Here is a 22,509-nt window from a genome sequence, read left to right as displayed (position 1 = left end):
CTGTAGCCGAATTCCCTATGCCGGAGGCACCTAGCATCACGGACGTCAGATCCTTCATGGGCCTCGTGAACCAGATCGCACCTTTCATGATCACGTCGCCTCTTATGGAACCCTTCAGAGAGCTCCTGAAGGGAACAAAGTCAAAAACGGTATACTGGGATGAGCAGCTAAAGGCAGCCTTCCAGCAAGTGTAACGCAGATGCGTTACATTTTTTTCATTTTTCATGCTGAACTGCAAGCTGTGCCACAAGCTGAAACACGGCCATCTGCGAGCGCCGCACAGACACGGTCAGCCGGCTAAATCGGCTGTGATACCCTCTCTCCGTCCCAGCTGGCGTCCACACAGACGGCGCAGTCGGCTCTGACAAACAGGGGTCCTCTATAGATGACCACCCCACTTCATGAGAACCCGGATCTGAAGCCAACAAATAGCATACCGAAACGCGCCATTCTGCCAGCCTCGAGCCATTAATCAGTTTAGCCTTTGGAAAACAAGACTCTGTCCCACGCTCGGCACCCCGCCAGAGAACAAGGAGAGGGGAGTGCAGACCGGCCCTGATTTGAACCAAAACAAGAAAGGGGAGCGGAGACCGACCCGGTTTGTACGAAAACAGGATGAAATGGAACTCGGTCGCCAACGACAAAATATAGGACATCTGGCCGGAGCTGACTTCAAAACAAGGGGGAGCGGAGGGCCAGGCCCGCCACCTGGCACCTCAGGCGCCGTGAGCGCCGGCGGCGAATTCCACCCGATCGCTACGTGAAAGGGTGCGACTGCATGGCCGGGGGTGCCGAACTTCAGCAAATCACGAACGTTTGAAGGCGGAGCCAAACACACTTTCTGAGAATGGAGGACGAAGATTGGACAAGGAGATGCTGCCCGGCCCTCTGAAGTATGACGTCATCAAAAGTATAAGTTGATGAAACGGAACTGGAACGCTCTCTCTGGTCCTCGCTCTCTCGGACGACGCATCCCGCGCCGGTGGCACTCTCGGCCCACGTCTCTCGTCTGACATCGCGGACAGCCCACGAGACACCAGCGGCTGGCATCACGGCGCCGGCGGCGGCTCTGGCCGCCGGGCCGGGCGCTGGACGGACACGACCATCATGTCAGCGACTCCATCTCAAGTAAGGTCACGCGGTGAACACGGGTGCGCACCTAGTCCCTAAAATCCTTCAAGTAACCCCCCCCCTCGTTACTGCTATGTGAGCCACATTATATTCCCCTTTTTAGGTGTCGTCTGCAATGTTTTAGGCCATTCAGTTTAGGTAGTTAAATTTATTCTTGGGACTTTCAGTCTAGGTAGCTTAAGTTCACAATTCGATTTCGGTAAACTATGTAACTGTGCGCGTGGCGCGAGACGCGTGCCGACGTGGACCCTCGTCCGGCGCCCCGTGGTGATTAAGGCGGACGGAGGGGATTATACACCGTGGGGAGTCTGGAAAGGGACGGGCGACTGTGTACCGCACCGCGCGGCTTGTGGGGCTCAGTTGATGGGCGGCCTGGGCCCAGAATGTTTCTTTTAAATTTGACGTGTAAGGGAATTTAAGGTGTTGCGTCGGAGTATGTAAATAAATGGGACTTGTAAATATTGAAATACGAGTGTGAGTATAGTGCTGAAGGGCAGGGATCGGAGGATGGAGCATAAAAGGCCATATGCCAACCCACAGTCGGGAAAGAGGTCATTTCCAAGGTGTCTGGCCAGAGCAATTTACAACGATCAGTTTTCTTTATCTGTTTGATTTTACACAGTGCACACAGGGATTATACGGGGAGCACAGAACACACACAGGACCTCCCTAGCCTAACCGATACTGGAGCTTCTCCGGTTGACTCCTAAGTGCCCTTGCCAGTGGATTTCCTGGCACTCCATCCTCCCCAAATTATCCCACAGTCCAAACAATAGCGATTACACACAATACACACAGGACCTCCCTGACCTAACCGATACTGGAGCTTCTCCGGTTGACTCCTAAGTGCCCTTGCCAGTGGATTTCCTGGCACTCCATCCTCCCCAAATTATCCCACGGTCCAAACAATAGCGATTACACACAACACACACACGACCTCCCTAGCCTAACCGATACTGGAGCTTCTCCGGTTGACTCCTAAGTGCCCTTGCCAGTGGATTTCCTGGCACTCCATCCTCCCCAAATTATCCCACGGTCCAAACAATAGCGATTACACACAACATACACAGGACCTCCCTAGCCTAACCGATACTGGAGCTTCTCCGGTTGACTCCTAAGTGCCCTTGCCAGTGGATTTCCTGGCACTCCATCCTCCCCAAATTATCCCACGGTCCAACAATAGCGATTACACACAACACACACCGGACCTCCCTAGCCTAGCCGATACTGGAGCTTCTCCGGTTGACTCCTAAGTGCCCTTGCCAGTGGATTTCCTGGCACTCCATCCTCCCCAAATTATCCCACGGTCCAAATAATAGCGATTACACACAATACACACAGGACCTCCCTGACCTAACCGATACTGGAGCTTCTCCGGTTGACTCCTAAGTGCCCTTGCCAGTGGATTTCCTGGCACTCCATCCTCCCCGAATTATCCCACGGTCCAAACGATAGCGATTATACACAACACATACAGGACCTCCCTAGCCCAACCGATACTGGAGCTCCTCCGGTTGACTCCCAAATGCCCTCGCCAGCGGATTTCCTGGCACTCCACTAATCAATTTACCAACGGTCCGCACACAAGCAACACACTAGACCTTGTTGCACACGAAATATATGTAATTTTATTCTACATGGACACTGCAAGGGATGGAACCGGGGAGATAGATGATGCACGTCACGCCCCTGTGCGTGGAGAATCCACCGACGCGGCCATGGGTTAGGAGGGAGATGAGACGCGAGTAGAGACGCGGACTGTACAAATAGAAAAATCGGGTTTCCCGAATGGCGCTAAACTCGGACAGACCCCACTAGATATAAGGCCTCGATTGAGTAAGCCCTGGATGCGTGCAATAAGTCGCGAAATTAAACGTGAGGATGAAGGCGAGTCGGGCACAGACCGCCGAGGAGGGTTTCAAGAAATGTTACCCGGTCAGCCTCGTGTCCTGGCTCGGAGGGGACGACGGGCTGTAGTCTGTCTAACCTCTGGCTAGCGGGACACGGGACCAGTGGCCCGATTGTTCCGGCCCAGGGTAGGCCTGGGTGATAATTAAGGTCACGTGGGCCGTCGCCTGGGATGTGTATCGGCGGGTGGGCCGCCGCGAGATGACGGTGTTCCGTCTCGGATTAACAGCCTCGGAGGCTGGGCAGATTTTAGGCTGCCGGGCTGGCCCGGAAGCCCTGAACTATGACTGGAGCGAGATGCGGTCATCAGTATCACGGATGGACCTTAGTTACCCAGCCCGGTTTCAAAAAGATAGGTAGGCCCGCTATCGGTCCCTCAAGTGGTCGGCGCGGGACGTCATTTGAAGAGCGACATAGATAGTTTCGGAGGTGGTTAGGACCCCGGGCGTCTTAGCGAGGGAATCGTATGCCGCCGGAAGAGTAATGCCCCGCGAAGGAACGTATAATGCCGCAAGACGGGGGTGAACATTAGATACCGAGCATTCGAGTCGGGTGATCGCAGTCAGACGGTGCTGGCCACCCGCAGTCAGTCGAGTAGCTCCGGCCATGCTCTGGTCCTTTCGAATAGGTCTGTGACGACAGCTTAACTACCAGCCACGGATAGATAGGGCTTTGGACGCCTATGTGCTGGTAGTCGACGATGTGTGTTGAGTGCAGGATATCCCCGAGTGGACCTGCGTGCGTGGAAGACGCGTGTCGTCTTTGTAGTTAGCCGACGAGAGCTAACCTTTTTTTAGGTCGCCGGGTTGGCCCGGAAACCCTGAACTATGGCTGGTGCGAGATGCGGTCATTAGTATCACGGACGGACTTTAGTTACCCAACCCGGCTTTCAAATTTTAGATACGTCCGCCGCGGAAAGCCCGGGCTACTGAGTGCCCTGCGAGCTCTAGCTCCGGAACCGTGGGCTGGAGTGTGTTAGAGATGCTGACTGACCACTGGCAGCAGAAGGTAGGTCCACGCGTGAGTGGCAGTAAGACAAGGGCTGCGTACGTTGTTGCAAAGGTTTACCGGCCCATGCTGTAAGTCCATTGTTCGCTCAACAACCTGCGTGCGTGTGTGTTTATTATTTGTGTGTAGGTAGTTCGGCATGGTCTTGGACCCGCTATAAGTCGCGTAATTCAAGGGCGGAGTGCCGAAATCTGTGGTGGTTCGTATATTCTATTCGTGTAGCGTGAGCATTATGAAGCGTTTGTCTGATGTACGGAGCATTGTGGTTATGAAGGGATAACGGTTAATGAAATTTAAGGCCAATGACTCAATAATGACTTGCGCACGCCTTAGCACCACCGGGGGAAGTTAGGCAAAGAGGGAGGGATCGGAGACGGCTAACTCTGATAATTATGAGGTATAACTGGACGTATGACAGAAGTGAGAAGGGATGCACGAGTGGAAGTATGATTGTTGTGTATATCCGGTGGGAGATAGCCCTCAGCTAGGAAAGGCGCTGTTGTTTGAGAGTGGGACTTTTTGTTAAATAGAGTTGATTTTCTATACCAATATGATCGAGGGTAATTGATTATCATTTATCATTATCTCCCATTCCCTAACCCTGGCCTATGTGTTTCCGATGATTGATCGCCCCGGAGAATGCAAAGACAGAGTCGGGACGAGTTCGCGAGGGGCTGAACCGAGAAGGGCTTTTACGAGTAGAAGCGCACCCACTAGGCCGATTTTAACACCCCCACTCGAGCCAGCCCACCTGCTGAGAAGCGACCGCCCGGTTAGCCCCGCAACGCCGCGAAATCCCGCTACAGATTTGGCGCCCAACGTGGGGCAGGATCAATCAAAAGAAACATGAAGTCGGTGGACGGACGTGCATTGCCGAACCCAAAGCTAAAATTTCAGAAGAAATGCGAGCGTGAGTGAGGAAACTTATTAGTGTATGTCTGAGATAGATGCAGTGGGAGCTGGTCACTCAGTACAGCGTTGCTCGGGTTGAAATCGATTTTTGACTGAAATCAGAAAGCGTTGATTGCTGAAGGGTGTATATAGCTGAATGAAATGTGTAATAAAAGGGTTACTTGATATCAAATAAAATGGTCATGATAAGGGTAACTTGAGAATAAATTTTCAGTGACGGGCGAGCGTATTTAGTATTTCTTTTAGCTACAGGTATCGCTAACTAAATTTATGTGGCTCACATCAGCGAACCCTAACCTTGAGTGAAATCCCGTGATCCAAAGTTAGAGTAATCACACCGACGATGCCATTGTAACCCAATTTTAAGAGATTGTACCCATCCTATACCAAAAAGGTGCAGTGACCTATGTGTGACCCATGGACTGACCCACCTCTGGAGAGAACTGACAGGAGACCGGCAACCGTCCACGAGCCGTTTTCCGCGACGGAAAACCCGTTACAGAACAGGCAGTCATGTGCTGCCGAACCCGATGTACATACTACAGATACGGCTGAGCTCGCCTCTATGAAGATATTGAATGTTTTCAAATGAAATCAGGACCGAAGACGGCAAGAAAGATAAATAGAACGCATGATATTGAAAGGAAGGTAACGGCACAGACTGAAGATGATCGGGGTTGTTATTGAAGTATGTAATATGAAGAACAGTAAGGTGAAAAGAAGGACGGCACACAGCGGAGGTTGACGGCGGGAAGAGAAGAAATTGAAGGAGGAGACCGATTAAAACGATGCCACTAATACTGAATTTCAGTACAGACATGAAATCACAGAAATGAATCAACAGCTGGGAAGAGAATATGCAAATGATTTGAGAATAGTGACATCAAGGATCAAGTTGGGAGAGCAAACACGCAATAGAAGAACAAGAGATGCCGACAGAAGAACAGAAAAGCTAGTCATCAACCACTGACCTGATGCTGACAGCCAGTGCCCAAGAGGGCTCAAAATGAAGACAACGCCTGAAACAAATAACAACAAAGACCGGAAGAAGGAGAAGGAGGGACGGATATACCGAATAACTAAAATGTTGTTAGCAATCAACATTGCAGGTATTACAACAAAATCAGACAGCAACTTGGGTGATGGTGACGACTACTATCATATTTGGAGCATCATTAGACACGACCATTCGGGGGCACCTGAATGCTGCCTGTTTCGACCAATATAGACAGCTGAAATGGTCCGGACCAGTCCGCGGGCCGATTTCTGGACCGCCCGCTGCACTGGGAGGTGGTTACCTGGCATTACATCAAATGCAGGCGGTCCCCACTTCCCACACTTCAAGACCGACCCACGAGACCTGCACCGGGCCAGTACATAGTCACGGCCAAACAACCATGAGCAGACTGCAGGGACAACAGCTGCTTCATCGACTGCATCCGCTCCAGCGTCGACAGTCAAGCTGGGCTACTACTTCCGTGACAACCAGACCAACTGGGAGGCCGGCGAAGGCCAGAGCTGTGACCCACCTACAACAACCGCAAAATCGTCGGAAAGGCTACAGTGTAGCCAGTAGCCGAGTCTGCCACTGGATGTGACAGCCGTTCCATCACCGGCAGTCCGCACCAGAACGCAACCTCGGCGACCGCCAGATCGGTGGTGACAACTAAAAACGCGATGGAGCCACGTCCCAGCCACAGGCGACCAGTTCTGGACCCGATCGCAGCAAAGCCGGACAGTTCACCAGGGCGGCCGCAATCGGCAGCAATGACGAACTACGACTGCAACTGCGAGACTGGGGGAGTCCTGGGCGAGTCCGGGATTGGGACCAGACTACAACAGCAGCCGGCCGGTTCGAGACCGAATTGCGGGCGACCGTCAGTCCGTCATCGCGGCCATCCCGGACCGGAGCTGTCGTGGCTCATGGAGCCACCATCAGGTGCCGGGCTCACTTCTTTGGCATACCACAATCTGCACCGGTATGTTGTCGCTAATTTGATCTGGATTATAGTAACCAAATGTACCAATGTTATTTTTGTATTGTCATGTGTTAATTATTTAAATGGTTTCATTCGATTTCCATATAGTTTTGTGCGCTAATTATTTGATGTGTAGTTGGTGGTGTTTTACGGGATAGTACGTAAATGTTTTTAGTTCTAGAAATGTAAGAATGGCCTGAAATGCTGTGCAATGACACAAAAACCCGTAATCCTTATGTCCTAATCATCCAAGCTCGTCCTACCATCCTCCGCAACCGAACACTCCTGTTGAAATAGCTACCAATTCATTAGAAGACGGCCACCCGCTCTCGTCACAGAAGTCACCAAGAAACACGACGAAACGGCACCAAATAGCACGGCAGAAGCGGGCTCTCAAACGTTTAGTCGCGGGGCGCGACTATAAAAAGAGGTCTGAAAATGTAACGCAGATGCGTTACATTTTTTTCATTTTTCATGCTGAACTGCAAGCTGTGCCACAAGCTGAAACACGGCCATCTGCGAGCGCCGCACAGACACGGTCAGCCGGCTAAATCGGCTGTGATACCCTCTCTCCGTCCCAGCTGGCGTCCACACAGACGGCGCAGTCGGCTCTGACAAACAGGGGTCCTCTATAGATGACCACCCCACTTCATGAGAACCCGGATCTGAAGCCAACAAATAGCATACCGAAACGCGCCATTCTGCCAGCCTCGAGCCATTAATCAGTTTAGCCTTTGGAAAACAAGACTCTGTCCCACGCTCGGCACCCCGCCAGAGAACAAGGAGAGGGGAGTGCAGACCGGCCCTGATTTGAACCAAAACAAGAAAGGGGAGCGGAGACCGACCCGGTTTGTACGAAAACAGGATGAAATGGAACTCGGTCGCCAACGACAAAATATAGGACATCTGGCCGGAGCTGACTTCAAAACAAGGGGGAGCGGAGGGCCAGGCCCGCCACCTGGCACCTCAGGCGCCGTGAGCGCCGGCGGCGAATTCCACCCGATCGCTACGTGAAAGGGTGCGACTGCATGGCCGGGGGTGCCGAACTTCAGCAAATCACGAACGTTTGAAGGCGGAGCCAAACACACTTTCTGAGAATGGAGGACGAAGATTGGACAAGGAGATGCTGCCCGGCCCTCTGAAGTATGACGTCATCAAAAGTATAAGTTGATGAAACGGAACTGGAACGCTCTCTCTGGTCCTCGCTCTCTCGGACGACGCATCCCGCGCCGGTGGCACTCTCGGCCCACGTCTCTCGTCTGACATCGCGGACAGCCCACGAGACACCAGCGGCTGGCATCACGGCGCCGGCGGCGGCTCTGGCCGCCGGGCCGGGCGCTGGACGGACACGACCATCATGTCAGCGACTCCATCTCAAGTAAGGTCACGCGGTGAACACGGGTGCGCACCTAGTCCCTAAAATCCTTCAAGTAACCCCCCCCCCCTCGTTACTGCTATGTGAGCCACATTATATTCCCCTTTTTAGGTGTCGTCTGCAATGTTTTAGGCCATTCAGTTTAGGTAGTTAAATTTATTCTTGGGACTTTCAGTCTAGGTAGCTTAAGTTCACAATTCGATTTCGGTAAACTATGTAACTGTGCGCGTGGCGCGAGACGCGTGCCGACGTGGACCCTCGTCCGGCGCCCCGTGGTGATTAAGGCGGACGGAGGGGATTATACACCGTGGGGAGTCTGGAAAGGGACGGGCGACTGTGTACCGCACCGCGCGGCTTGTGGGGCTCAGTTGATGGGCGGCCTGGGCCCAGAATGTTTCTTTTAAATTTGACGTGTAAGGGAATTTAAGGTGTTGCGTCGGAGTATGTAAATAAATGGGACTTGTAAATATTGAAATACGAGTGTGAGTATAGTGCTGAAGGGCAGGGATCGGAGGATGGAGCATAAAAGGCCATATGCCAACCCACAGTCGGGAAAGAGGTCATTTCCAAGGTGTCTGGCCAGAGCAATTTACAACGATCAGTTTTCTTTATCTGTTTGATTTTACACAGTGCACACAGGGATTATACGGGGAGCACAGAACACACACAGGACCTCCCTAGCCTAACCGATACTGGAGCTTCTCCGGTTGACTCCTAAGTGCCCTTGCCAGTGGATTTCCTGGCACTCCATCCTCCCCAAATTATCCCACAGTCCAAACAATAGCGATTACACACAATACACACAGGACCTCCCTGACCTAACCGATACTGGAGCTTCTCCGGTTGACTCCTAAGTGCCCTTGCCAGTGGATTTCCTGGCACTCCATCCTCCCCAAATTATCCCACGGTCCAAACAATAGCGATTACACACAACACACACACGACCTCCCTAGCCTAACCGATACTGGAGCTTCTCCGGTTGACTCCTAAGTGCCCTTGCCAGTGGATTTCCTGGCACTCCATCCTCCCCAAATTATCCCACGGTCCAAACAATAGCGATTACACACAACATACACAGGACCTCCCTAGCCTAACCGATACTGGAGCTTCTCCGGTTGACTCCTAAGTGCCCTTGCCAGTGGATTTCCTGGCACTCCATCCTCCCCAAATTATCCCACGGTCCAACAATAGCGATTACACACAACACACACCGGACCTCCCTAGCCTAGCCGATACTGGAGCTTCTCCGGTTGACTCCTAAGTGCCCTTGCCAGTGGATTTCCTGGCACTCCATCCTCCCCAAATTATCCCACGGTCCAAATAATAGCGATTACACACAATACACACAGGACCTCCCTGACCTAACCGATACTGGAGCTTCTCCGGTTGACTCCTAAGTGCCCTTGCCAGTGGATTTCCTGGCACTCCATCCTCCCCGAATTATCCCACGGTCCAAACGATAGCGATTATACACAACACATACAGGACCTCCCTAGCCCAACCGATACTGGAGCTCCTCCGGTTGACTCCCAAATGCCCTCGCCAGCGGATTTCCTGGCACTCCACTAATCAATTTACCAACGGTCCGCACACAAGCAACACACTAGACCTTGTTGCACACGAAATATATGTAATTTTATTCTACATGGACACTGCAAGGGATGGAACCGGGGAGATAGATGATGCACGTCACGCCCCTGTGCGTGGAGAATCCACCGACGCGGCCATGGGTTAGGAGGGAGATGAGACGCGAGTAGAGACGCGGACTGTACAAATAGAAAAATCGGGTTTCCCGAATGGCGCTAAACTCGGACAGACCCCACTAGATATAAGGCCTCGATTGAGTAAGCCCTGGATGCGTGCAATAAGTCGCGAAATTAAACGTGAGGATGAAGGCGAGTCGGGCACAGACCGCCGAGGAGGGTTTCAAGAAATGTTACCCGGTCAGCCTCGTGTCCTGGCTCGGAGGGGACGACGGGCTGTAGTCTGTCTAACCTCTGGCTAGCGGGACACGGGACCAGTGGCCCGATTGTTCCGGCCCAGGGTAGGCCTGGGTGATAATTAAGGTCACGTGGGCCGTCGCCTGGGATGTGTATCGGCGGGTGGGCCGCCGCGAGATGACGGTGTTCCGTCTCGGATTAACAGCCTCGGAGGCTGGGCAGATTTTAGGCTGCCGGGCTGGCCCGGAAGCCCTGAACTATGACTGGAGCGAGATGCGGTCATCAGTATCACGGATGGACCTTAGTTACCCAGCCCGGTTTCAAAAAGATAGGTAGGCCCGCTATCGGTCCCTCAAGTGGTCGGCGCGGGACGTCATTTGAAGAGCGACATAGATAGTTTCGGAGGTGGTTAGGACCCCGGGCGTCTTAGCGAGGGAATCGTATGCCGCCGGAAGAGTAATGCCCCGCGAAGGAACGTATAATGCCGCAAGACGGGGGTGAACATTAGATACCGAGCATTCGAGTCGGGTGATCGCAGTCAGACGGTGCTGGCCACCCGCAGTCAGTCGAGTAGCTCCGGCCATGCTCTGGTCCTTTCGAATAGGTCTGTGACGACAGCTTAACTACCAGCCACGGATAGATAGGGCTTTGGACGCCTATGTGCTGGTAGTCGACGATGTGTGTTGAGTGCAGGATATCCCCGAGTGGACCTGCGTGCGTGGAAGACGCGTGTCGTCTTTGTAGTTAGCCGACGAGAGCTAACCTTTTTTTAGGTCGCCGGGTTGGCCCGGAAACCCTGAACTATGGCTGGTGCGAGATGCGGTCATTAGTATCACGGACGGACTTTAGTTACCCAACCCGGCTTTCAAATTTTAGATACGTCCGCCGCGGAAAGCCCGGGCTACTGAGTGCCCTGCGAGCTCTAGCTCCGGAACCGTGGGCTGGAGTGTGTTAGAGATGCTGACTGACCACTGGCAGCAGAAGGTAGGTCCACGCGTGAGTGGCAGTAAGACAAGGGCTGCGTACGTTGTTGCAAAGGTTTACCGGCCCATGCTGTAAGTCCATTGTTCGCTCAACAACCTGCGTGCGTGTGTGTTTATTATTTGTGTGTAGGTAGTTCGGCATGGTCTTGGACCCGCTATAAGTCGCGTAATTCAAGGGCGGAGTGCCGAAATCTGTGGTGGTTCGTATATTCTATTCGTGTAGCGTGAGCATTATGAAGCGTTTGTCTGATGTACGGAGCATTGTGGTTATGAAGGGATAACGGTTAATGAAATTTAAGGCCAATGACTCAATAATGACTTGCGCACGCCTTAGCACCACCGGGGGAAGTTAGGCAAAGAGGGAGGGATCGGAGACGGCTAACTCTGATAATTATGAGGTATAACTGGACGTATGACAGAAGTGAGAAGGGATGCACGAGTGGAAGTATGATTGTTGTGTATATCCGGTGGGAGATAGCCCTCAGCTAGGAAAGGCGCTGTTGTTTGAGAGTGGGACTTTTTGTTAAATAGAGTTGATTTTCTATACCAATATGATCGAGGGTAATTGATTATCATTTATCATTATCTCCCATTCCCTAACCCTGGCCTATGTGTTTCCGATGATTGATCGCCCCGGAGAATGCAAAGACAGAGTCGGGACGAGTTCGCGAGGGGCTGAACCGAGAAGGGCTTTTACGAGTAGAAGCGCACCCACTAGGCCGATTTTAACACCCCCACTCGAGCCAGCCCACCTGCTGAGAAGCGACCGCCCGGTTAGCCCCGCAACGCCGCGAAATCCCGCTACACAAGCTAAACAAGATATCAGCAGACTGATCAGTCGCGGCCTGCAGTATTACGACACCAGCCGGCCTACGGTTTTGATGACTGACTGGAGCCGGCAGGGCATCGGGTTCGTGGTGCTACAGCAGCACTGTAGCTGTACAGGACCTGAACGACCATCCTGCTGCCGGGACGGATGGAAGCTGGCTCTCTGCGGCAGTCGGCACCTGACACCAGCGGAGCAGAATTATGCTGCCGTCGAAGGCGAAGCGACAAGTATCGTGTGGGCCCTACGGGCCTACACAAGCAGGGGGCTGTCATCCCGGGACCGCCCGTGTATTATTCGCCAATCAGCTTAACACTACCGGTGACGTCACTGGAGGACCGCCAATCGGGGCCGGCCGGCCGGCCGGGCCCGTAGAAGGCCAAACGCAGACGTTTTCAGAAAAGCGTAAGCCGTATAGATACAGTGGTGGATGGATTTTTGCTGTGATTCGGCTCTCCAAGAGTGCGTCAGGGTACGAGGACCCGGACAAAGGTCATGGTGAACCGGCATCTGATAAAATCCGCTCACCACTTAGCAGCCGACTTCGACCCTTCACCCTCGTAAAACACAAAAGCTTGCCGGTCATCAATCCACCTGCATCTCTGCATCTGTTTACTACCTATATCGACTAGTTACTGCAGCCGTTTTGGAGCGGCTCACGGCCGATAACACACCGGGCGTGCGCTAGCCGCCGGTGCTAAGCGCTAACCATTGAGTGCGCGTGGCCGACTGTCGCCCCCATGGCGCTGGCCCCCGGCACCGAAACCGGCGCGGCGCCGCTGACCCATTGGGGGGGGGGGGGCTGCTAATTAGTTGAGCCGGAATTGGGATAGAAGCCGGTATGGGATTGGGATAGAAGCTCAGCGAGACTAAGGGATTGTGTGGTGCCTTCGGTAGGCCCCTCAAAATCACCCGTGTATAGGGCCCTCAGGGCCGCCGGTTATGAAGCCTTTGGAGGCACTGGTGTGGGCCCTCACAGGTACCGGTGTGAGGCTCTCAGAGGCATTGGTGCGGGGCCCCCAGAGGTGCCGCTGTGGGCCCTCAGAGGCGCCGGTAAGGGTCATTACAGTTGCCGTTGTGGGCCCTCAGAGACACTGCAGTGTGGGGTTGTCACAGTCGGGTGTGGGACCCTTAGAGCTGCTGGCTCGAACCCTTTACAGGCCGACAGGAGCTCTCAAAGACCGACAAGGGGCTCTCAAGAGGTCTGCGGAGCCTTCGGGAGTCCTGTGGAGTCCTTACAGACCAGCAACGTACACTCAGACGCCAGTGGGGCCCTTAGAGTCGTCGGTGTGGGGCCCTCAAAAGTCACCGGTGAGTGGCCGCCCGATGCGCAGGTCCCGTCTGAGGCCGTCAGAGGCAGTCCGGCATTGAGCCCCCAAAGCCGCCGATACATATATGGCCTTAAGAAGCACTGGCCTCGGGACCTCATTCAGGGGTGCCGGTTGCACTCAGAGGTGGCAGTGTGGGGCTCTCAGCTAGGCACCGGTGTGGGGCCTTCACAGCCGCCGGTGAGGGCCCTTGCAGGCGCCGTTGTGGGGGCCTTCAACCATTGGTTTAGGGGGTCATGGCAGGCGTGTGTGGAACCCTTAGAGCTGCTGGTCCCTGATAGCCCGGATAGGCCGTTAAATGGCCTGCCCTCGGCGCCGCCTGCCCGGTGCCGGGCGGCGGCTCCTGTCCTTACGTCCTCAAACACGCCAAAAACTGCCAAAACGGAGTGACCTGTAGAGTGTAGGTGTTTGGTAAGGGCCCTCAGAGGCCGGCAAGTAGCCCTCAGAGGTCGCCAATAGGCCCTGAGAAGCCGGCAAGGGGCCCTCAAAGGCCGACAAGGGACACTAAAAAGCCGGTGTGGGGCTCTTTTCTTTTTCTTTTTTTTTATTTTTTTTATTTTTTTTTACATTTTTTTTTCTTTTTTCTTTTTTGTCCCATACCTATTGAATTGTCCACCATGTGAAACATAGTGGAACAGGTATGCAGGAGTGCCCTTCCATGCCCATGTGACCTGGCTACGTTAAGTACCATGGAACTTCATTCAAGGAGGGGAATTCAAGCACATTAGGTCACATCACTCCCCGCTCTTTTTCAAGCTATGGACAGCCCGCCACCATAGGTATTAGTAAAAAGGTTACCCCTGGGGACCCAGCAGACAGATAGCATGGCTAGTGACGTCCGCTGAGTACCCAGGGCTGACAATGGTTAGGTAGGATAAGGACAAAAAAGACGAATGAAAAAGCAAACAATGTATGCATAAACAAAACAAAAGAAAAAACAATAACAAGAACACGTGACGAAAACTGCGTAATAAATATTCTTGTAGAAAAGAGACTTAAATAGTTTGTCAGGTGATTTACGCGTTAACTGTCCTTATAAAAATATATCACGAGAAAAACAAATGAGTATTAACTAACTGGTCACAATATTTGTATTGAAAAAAAAAACTCAGCAAATAATCGAGAAAAACGATTGAAGAGGTAATAGGCCAAAGCATGGATGACATTACAGATCATACAATACGCCACAAACTGATCTAGCTCAGTTATATAAAATGTAACGTACTGGTACGTTCTCCTAATCGCCATATTCTTTGATGAGCACCGACTTAACAAACTTTTTAAGAATAACCTTGCTTCTGGGGACATCGGCAAGTTGAGGGAAGTCTTTGGCAACAATAGAATTCCATGCCTTAGGAGCACTGAACGAAATGGAAGAAATCCGGAAATTAAAACGAGAAAAGGGCGTAACAAAATGTTCAGGCGACCTCACAATAATGGAAGTACTAAGTTTGAATAGGTCAGACACTTCAGCTGGAAGGGTTCCAGTCAAAAAAGATAGTAGAATAACGATTGTCTGTAGTTTGGTAAGCTCAGGCATTTTAAGGATGCCGTGTTTAACAAATAAGGTACGGGACGGGTAAAGGAAAGGTTTGTTATCAATTATCCTCAAGGCTCTCTTTTGAAGCAACGTTATTCTATGAAGTCTGTGTAGGTACGCATTACCCCATATGGCAGCACAGTAGTTAAGATGAGGAAGAACAATACTGTTGTATAAAAGTAAAAGCTCCCTTGCCGAAAGAAACGCTCTGACACGACCCATTAAGCCAATACTACAGCTTATTTTCTTACAGACTAAGTTGATATGCGATTCCCATTTCAAGTTTTCATCAATCATTACTCCTAGGTATTTTATTGAAAAACATCTCTTGATCTTAGTTTCATTGATGATGATTTCCATTTCTTTGTCATTTGAGATAAGTGAATATAGCTGGTAATAAGTTTTAGTCGGGTTGAGTGTTAATTTATTGCATAGGCACCATCTCCTAAGCATCGGAAGGAAGTTATTCATTTGATTTTGAATATGGTCATAAGAAGGCCCTTTCACTATGATTGCTGTATCGTCAGCAAATAATAAAAACTTCACTTGGTTAGAGATATTGACGATATCATTTATATAAATTATGAATAATAATGGGCCAAGTATCGAGCCTTGCGGTACTCCCAGCTTAATATCTGTCAGTTTAGATAAATAGCCATCCACCTCTACTAACTGTCTCCTATTGTTGAAATAAGATTTCAAGATATTCAGCAAAGGACCACGTATCCCGATATAATGAAGCTTTTTAATCAAAATATTAATATTAACAGTATCAAAAGCTTTTTTTAAATCCAAGAAAAGACCTAGCACCTTATCATTATTTTCTAGTCCTTTTGTAACATCCTCCACAAGAAGAGAAATAGGCATATATGTGCTATGCTTTTTCCTAAAACCATATTGACAGTGGTGGAGAATATCATATTGATCAAGGAAGTTTATAATATACGAGTGTATTATTTTTTCAAGTATCTTCGAAAAGATAGGCAGTAATGAAATAGGTCTATAGTTATTAAACGAGTCCTTATCTCCCGATTTATAAATAGGAACAACCAGAGCTATTTTGAGACGATCAGGAAAAATGGCAGCATGTAGGCATAAATTAAAGAAGTGAGTTAAATGGTGCAGGCACTTTTTGTAAGTGGCTACTAATATTTTGGTACTGATTTTATCAATACCACCTCCAACAGAGTTTAAACTTAAAATGATTGACTCAACATCTGCTGCTGATGTAACTAAAGGCTCATTAAAAGTCGGAAAGTCTCCATTAGGTAAGAAACGTAATGGATCATCATCTGATGTAGGCATTTCACCCTCAAGTTTTTCCGCAACTGATGTAAAAAACTCATTGAATCCATTAGAAATATGTTCAGGAGAACGTACTGATCCATCTTCATTAGCAAAGAACTTGGACAAATTTGATGGTTGTCTAGAATGATTTAGAGCTTCTTTCATGACTTTCCAGGTTTTGCTGCTATTGCCTTTAGCAACTCTAAATGCACTCTGAAAATATGCTCTTTTTGCATTCCGTATTATATTGGTTAAGTTATTTCTGTATTGTTTATACCTAGTCTCGTTTAACTCATTGCGGGTACCTATGAATTTCTTATATAAATTGTTCTTTCTATTTATTGAACATAAAATAGCTGGCGTTATCCAGGGCTTGTATGGGGTTTTCCTCCGAGATAATAATATGGGCCGTGAAAATTTTGTAATGCCCTGGGTGAAAGCATCAATCAGTACATTACAAGCAGCATTTGGTTCATTTAAGGTATGGAAGTCAACTAGCTGTGTCTCCAGAAAGGTGCCGAGGTCTTCTGCTCGCCTCATGTCAAACACCATCTTAGGTGAGGGATTTCTCAGACTTTCAGTATCAAATGAAAGATTTAAGAAAATGGGAAAGTGGTCTGATATATCTGCAGTGATAATACCTGAGGTTCTGTAGAAAGTCTTATCATTAATAAAGAAGTTATCGAGCAATGATGATTGGTCACAAGTGACGCGTGTAGGTTTCGAAATCAAATGCTCATAACTATAAGATGACATCAAATCACGGAATTCTTGTACATGCTTATCACTAACTTCTTTCAACAAATCATAGTTAAAATCACCTAATATAACTGCAAACTTGTTTGAGTTTGCAATTTTTTGTAAAGTTTCTTCCATGTTACACTTGAATGTTGTATGAGAAAAACTAGGAGGTCTATAGACAACTCCAACAACCATACTCTTACGCACTTTCCCATGTGTCACAAACACTTCTATGAAGGTGTTCTCACTATCAGAATGAGTCAAGTCTTTTCTTAATTTTGCACTTAAACTTCTATGAACGTACACTGCAGTGCCTCCACCTCTATTCTCTTCCCTACAATTTGCAAATAAATCATACTGATCAATGCAAACCAATGGTAGCATATGCGATTTTAACCAAGTTTCAGAAACACATATTAAAGACCATACTACACCAGTACTATTGAGAAAGGTTTGGAACATGTCAAGTTTGTTTGCAAGAGATCTAGCATTGACATGTAGGATAGATAAACCTTTCTGTAAGTGGAGTTCTGCAGATGGAACAAAATATTCACAGTTATTGTGCACACAAGTCAAATCCACATCTTGGGCAACACTGTAAATGCCCATGTCCACATCCATCTCAATCATCGTGTCATCCATGCTTCAGACGATAGAGAAGGGAAATGGCTGCAGTGACCAGTGGAAATGAGAAACATCTCTGATTGAATAAGTTGAATTGAGCACATAAGTGGTAACAAAAATGAAGTCCTTTGAGGGACAGTAAATAAAAGGACAAAGACAAAAGATATGAGAAAGGGGTAATGCAATGTGAACACAGGGTAAAGTAAGGATACTTGGGTCACGTGGGCCTCATGGTTGAGGATTAAGGATAAGTGAATTAATGTCGTTAGAGACATTGACATAGTTCAAGGAAAAGACAGAAACCCTATATATACAATATGTACACAAAACCAGCATCATCAATAGGGTCATCTTAAGCCATGTAGTTAGTTGGTAACAATTGTCAAAGCCAAGGCTCCCTACAAGAACATTAGCCGCCCCACAAAGGATGTCTGACTGTCACAGGTAAGAAAACATAAACATTAGATCAGGAAGAACAAAAAAAATCATATTGAATATAAAGAGCAAAACATACAGTAATGAGAAAAAGCAATCTGAAAGTCAAGAGATTTTCTTCAACACAACAAGAAAATATAATTTAATATAATCTAGCATATATAGAATTTAGCTTCATGTTATATTGACAATAAGTTATGCCAAACAAGACACATTGATAAATTGTTACAATGCAGAACTCTAACCAAAGTAAAGGTGATGATCCCAGAAGAGGCAACCCAGGCAGCTGGCTCGAATATGCAACAGCAACAAAGTATCATTCAGACTGAAAATCTTGCAAAAAAGACCATTCCTCAAGGAACTGATCAACACTCACGCCAGTGCTTGGTATGATTAAATTCTCAGGCGCTATTTGGACTGTGAGCCATGTAATTGGCATGTTTCTCGATGTACATCATGCCCTAGCTCAACTTCCCACAGTCTGCTCATGCTCAGTGTCTGTAACAGTGAACAGTTAGCATTACCAGCTGGCAAGCTGATAGGTGGCATCTGTGCACAATACACACAGTTCAATTGTAATCAACATCAACATATTTATTGACCAGTCCCTAGTGTCCAGGTTAAAATTTAAAAACCGGTACCACAGTACCCTTGCACACTCACATTCACTCGACAGAAGACCAAAGTGGGTCCAATAGCACAATGGCGGATCCATCTGGTGTCTGCCTAGGGACTGTCTGTTCAAGTGAAAGCTCACAACTTATGGAAAAACCATCAGCCTGCCTAGGAGAATGCATTAGAGTACTGCACTGATCAGAAACACTGAGACCTCATCACCATCAGTGATTGAGCAGAAACTACTGTGCCATGGCAATACTGATACCATCTCAATCTGAGTATCAGCCAGCTGGCAGAAGTGGGGGAGCCAGTAGGTGACCAGGGATGCCAGTCGACATCTTTTATCTTTAACCTGGTCTGCGCCATTTTAATCATCCATGCAACAAGCATTAGTCCGAGCAGTGGCTTAAGGTGACAGGACAAGTCAAGCAATATGCTTTCCAATCCAAGCAACACCAGAAGGAACTGATTCCAGTCACAATTTGATTTTCTTACTTGTCACATACTCACGCCAGCCCCCAGGATACTCAAGATAGATTAAAAAATTTCATGAAAGATAACGATGCAGTCGAAAAATATCCCTAGAAAAATCCACAAGCGCACGACAGCAACCAATGCCCAATGCAGCAAAGGCAGAGGCCAAGGGCAGAGGCCAAGTCAATGCCAGCAAGAGCAGGTGTTGTTTGCGTCATTATAGGTCTTTTGTGCGCCAATTACATATAATATTTTAATTGCTACCATATTCGAAGAAAATAAAAGAAACGAAGTACTGAGGAAATATTGTAAAAAAAAGTATGTATATTAAAGTGAATTACTGCTTCAATTGAGGCGAAAAAAAATGAACATCAAAGTTAACAAAAAAAACAAACAAACAAACTTAAACTTAAACACATTTCAACAGATTAGTGACAGCCAAACATCGTTTCTGGGCATGCTCATCAAAAACGACAGGGAAGACAAAGCTAAAAGTAGTACACAACTATTTGGCAGCATGATCAAGGCCACTTCCACCTGACCTCGTGGTGGGAAACAAACAAAAGGGGCCTTGCAAACCCCTGTTGCAAACAAGGTTGAGGTGGAAACATTGGAACGAAAACTGGTAAGGATTTACCTCTCTTATGGAGAGAAGTGTGGCTCTTCGGAGCACATAACTCATAAGGTGTTCTTCCGAGCCCTGTGGGGCCCTTCTGAGTCGAAAGATGCCAGCGTGGACCCTCAGCCGCCAATTGGCGTCGCAAGGCCCCTCGGGCCCGAGAGGCCCCCTGATCCGATGGGGCACGTGCCCCCTGCTCCCCCCCCCCCCCCGGTGCAGATAGAGAATGAATGCAATCGGCGGTGCGGGACACAACAATTGCAATCGTTCCTTCTCCCGTCGCGAGGTCGCCCATCCGACTCATATCCCATGATTGTCAACCCTGGGGCTCGGGTCGGCAATGTACCGGCAAGGAAATCGGCTTTAGGTGAGTAAAAAGTTATCAAGAGTCATTAGTTGTCGTTACGTTCAGTAATAACAACTATACAGTGCCAAATGTACCCGACGTACAGCTTGGAGCCGGGCGCCGTCCGGTCTCCACCAGTGACGTCACGCTAATGCTTAGCGACCGGTCCATTGGAAATCACGGGATGATTCTACCTCTCTTATACGGCCTTGTACACAAGGCCAGACTGTTCCTGCTTGGCTGTGATAACCTAGAAATTATCACAGACCACAAGCCGCTCGTGAGACTTTTCGCTGACCGTCAGCTCAAAGACATCTCAAACCCACGCCTGTTCAGGCTGAAGGAAAAAACGTTGAACTACAAGTTCAGCATCAGATACAAACCGGGCAAACTCAACACAGCAGCAGACGCACTCTCGCGCTACCCGGTGCAGCGAGTCGCTCCGTCTCAAGACGATGCTGAGCTGGCAGAGGAGCTGACTGTGGCGGCAATCACAGCCATCCCGCGATGTGAGTCGGACGACTCTGGTATGACGGTAGACCAGGATGATGTGAGAGCCGAAGCTGCGAAGGACCCCACATATCAGCTGCTTCAACAGAAGATAGCAACAGACACGTGGGCCGGATGTCATGCAAAGGAGGTGCCGGAGCTTAAGGCTTTCTACAAAGTTCGGGATTGGCTCAGCCTAGTTGACGGTCTGGTGTGCTACAGCTACGATGGAGGCCCACTCAGACTTGTTATTCCGGCCGGACTCCAACCACAAGTCGCCCAGAACCTGCATGCTGCTCATCAAGGAAAAGAAGGAATGATCAGGCGGGCTAGAGAAGCAGTGTACTGGCCAGGCTTCGAGTCGGACATTGAGTTCCATAGACTTCACTGCAACGAGTGCTGTCTAAAAGCACCAACACAGCCCGCAGAACCAGCCATCATGACGAAGCCACCTGAGTCCTGAATACCCATTTCAAAAGGTAGTGGCCAATCTTTTTGACATGAACGGACGCAGTTACCTTGTGTACAGCGACAGACTGACGGGCTGGATCAAGGTCGAACAGTTCAGATCAACATCATCGCACGTCATCATTCCAGCACTGAGAAAGTACTTCTCCCAGTATGGAGTGCCAGAGGAAATATCGATAGACGGCGGTGCTAATCTGACCAGCGCTGCTGTGCGAGACTTCTTCAGAAGATGGAAGGTCGAAGTTCGCCAGTCGTCGGCGTACTATCCAAAGTCAAATGGGCGTGCTGAAGCAGCGGTTAAGTCCGCCAAGGCTATCCTAAGAAGCAATACGTCACCAGGGGGCGGCGTCGACACAGATAAGGTGGTACTTGCCCTATTGCAATACCACAACACCCCACTACGAGACGGCGGCAAGTCACCTGCTCAGCTACTGATGGGACGCCAGCTGCGTGGAGGGGTACCTCTCCTGAAGGTACACCTCCGGGTCGCCGCCCACTGGCGTGAATTCCTCCAGGAAAGGGAGTTCCAAATGGCCAGAACGGGAGAAGTCATTGAAGAGAGGACACGCTCCCTTCGAGAACTCCCGCAACTAAAAGTTGGGCAGTGCGTGCGCATGCAAGACCCCAGGACGCGCCTCTGGGACCGGACTGGCATCATCACAGGTGTCAACAAGAAGTATCGCCAGTACACAATGCGTCTCGACGGAACGGGACGAATCACGCGCCGGAACAGGCGTTTCATCACGCCGATAGCAACCGCTGGCTAGTAAACAGCGAACTGTGGATGCAAACAACTAGCATCGTGGCGGTGCTAGTGGGCACGTTTGTTTCTGGAAGGCCAAAAAAAGCATGTTGGCCATTCAAATGGGGAATGACGTTGTTTTAGGGGGAGATGTATGGTTTAAGGGGGAGATGTATGGTTTTAGGGGGGGAGATGTATAGTGTGTTGCTGTTGAAAGTGCCTTTGAACAAAAGATGCGTGTTATTTTAGGTCAAGCTAAATCGATGATGTATGTCGCTCAGGGGAATGGTGGAGCAAGGGGTGTGTCTGGAACGTAATAGAAATCAGTCGTGTGTATTGGCATCGTCTTATAATGTAGCTTGAGACCTGCATACAACCTCCACTTAAGCTGAAGACAAATGCACTCAACTCCTAATCGAATCCCGCACAAATCTCACCGCACACTTGCACGCTCCGCAGATTAAATGGCGACTGCCGGCGGCCACGCGGCGAGTGGCCTTGAGCGACGGAAGAGGACGGACGCCCCGCCCCTAAGCACCTAGGAACTGCTAAAATTTGTTTCGCCCCGCCCCTCAGCACCTTGTGCATACTTTGTAGCTCCCGCTTAGCAGTGCACACACAACAAAGCACTTTAAGATTTCTATTTATCCCGCCTGTTTCCATGACAACGGCAGATTCCGACTAACAAGCACTTGACAAGCACCAAGTTAGCTGATTTCGGCATGCTTCATCAAAA

General features: G+C 49.5%; 1 protein-coding gene across 1 annotated transcript in view; it reads left to right on the top strand.

Moving 5' to 3' along the window:
- The window catches only part of LOC122387710 (guanyl-specific ribonuclease pgl-1-like), an 88,303-nt gene that overhangs the window by 23,097 nt on the left and 42,697 nt on the right, over nucleotides 1-22,509 (top strand). The window lies entirely within an intron of this gene.

This window comes from Amphibalanus amphitrite, unplaced genomic scaffold (genome assembly GCF_019059575.1).
Source record: "Amphibalanus amphitrite isolate SeventyFive unplaced genomic scaffold, NRLGWU_Aamphi_draft 000295F_arrow, whole genome shotgun sequence".
Classification (NCBI taxonomy): Eukaryota; Metazoa; Arthropoda; class Thecostraca; order Balanomorpha; family Balanidae; genus Amphibalanus; species Amphibalanus amphitrite.
The sequence above is the reverse complement of the archived record's forward strand: the minus strand, read 5'-3'. Positions and strand labels throughout refer to the sequence as shown.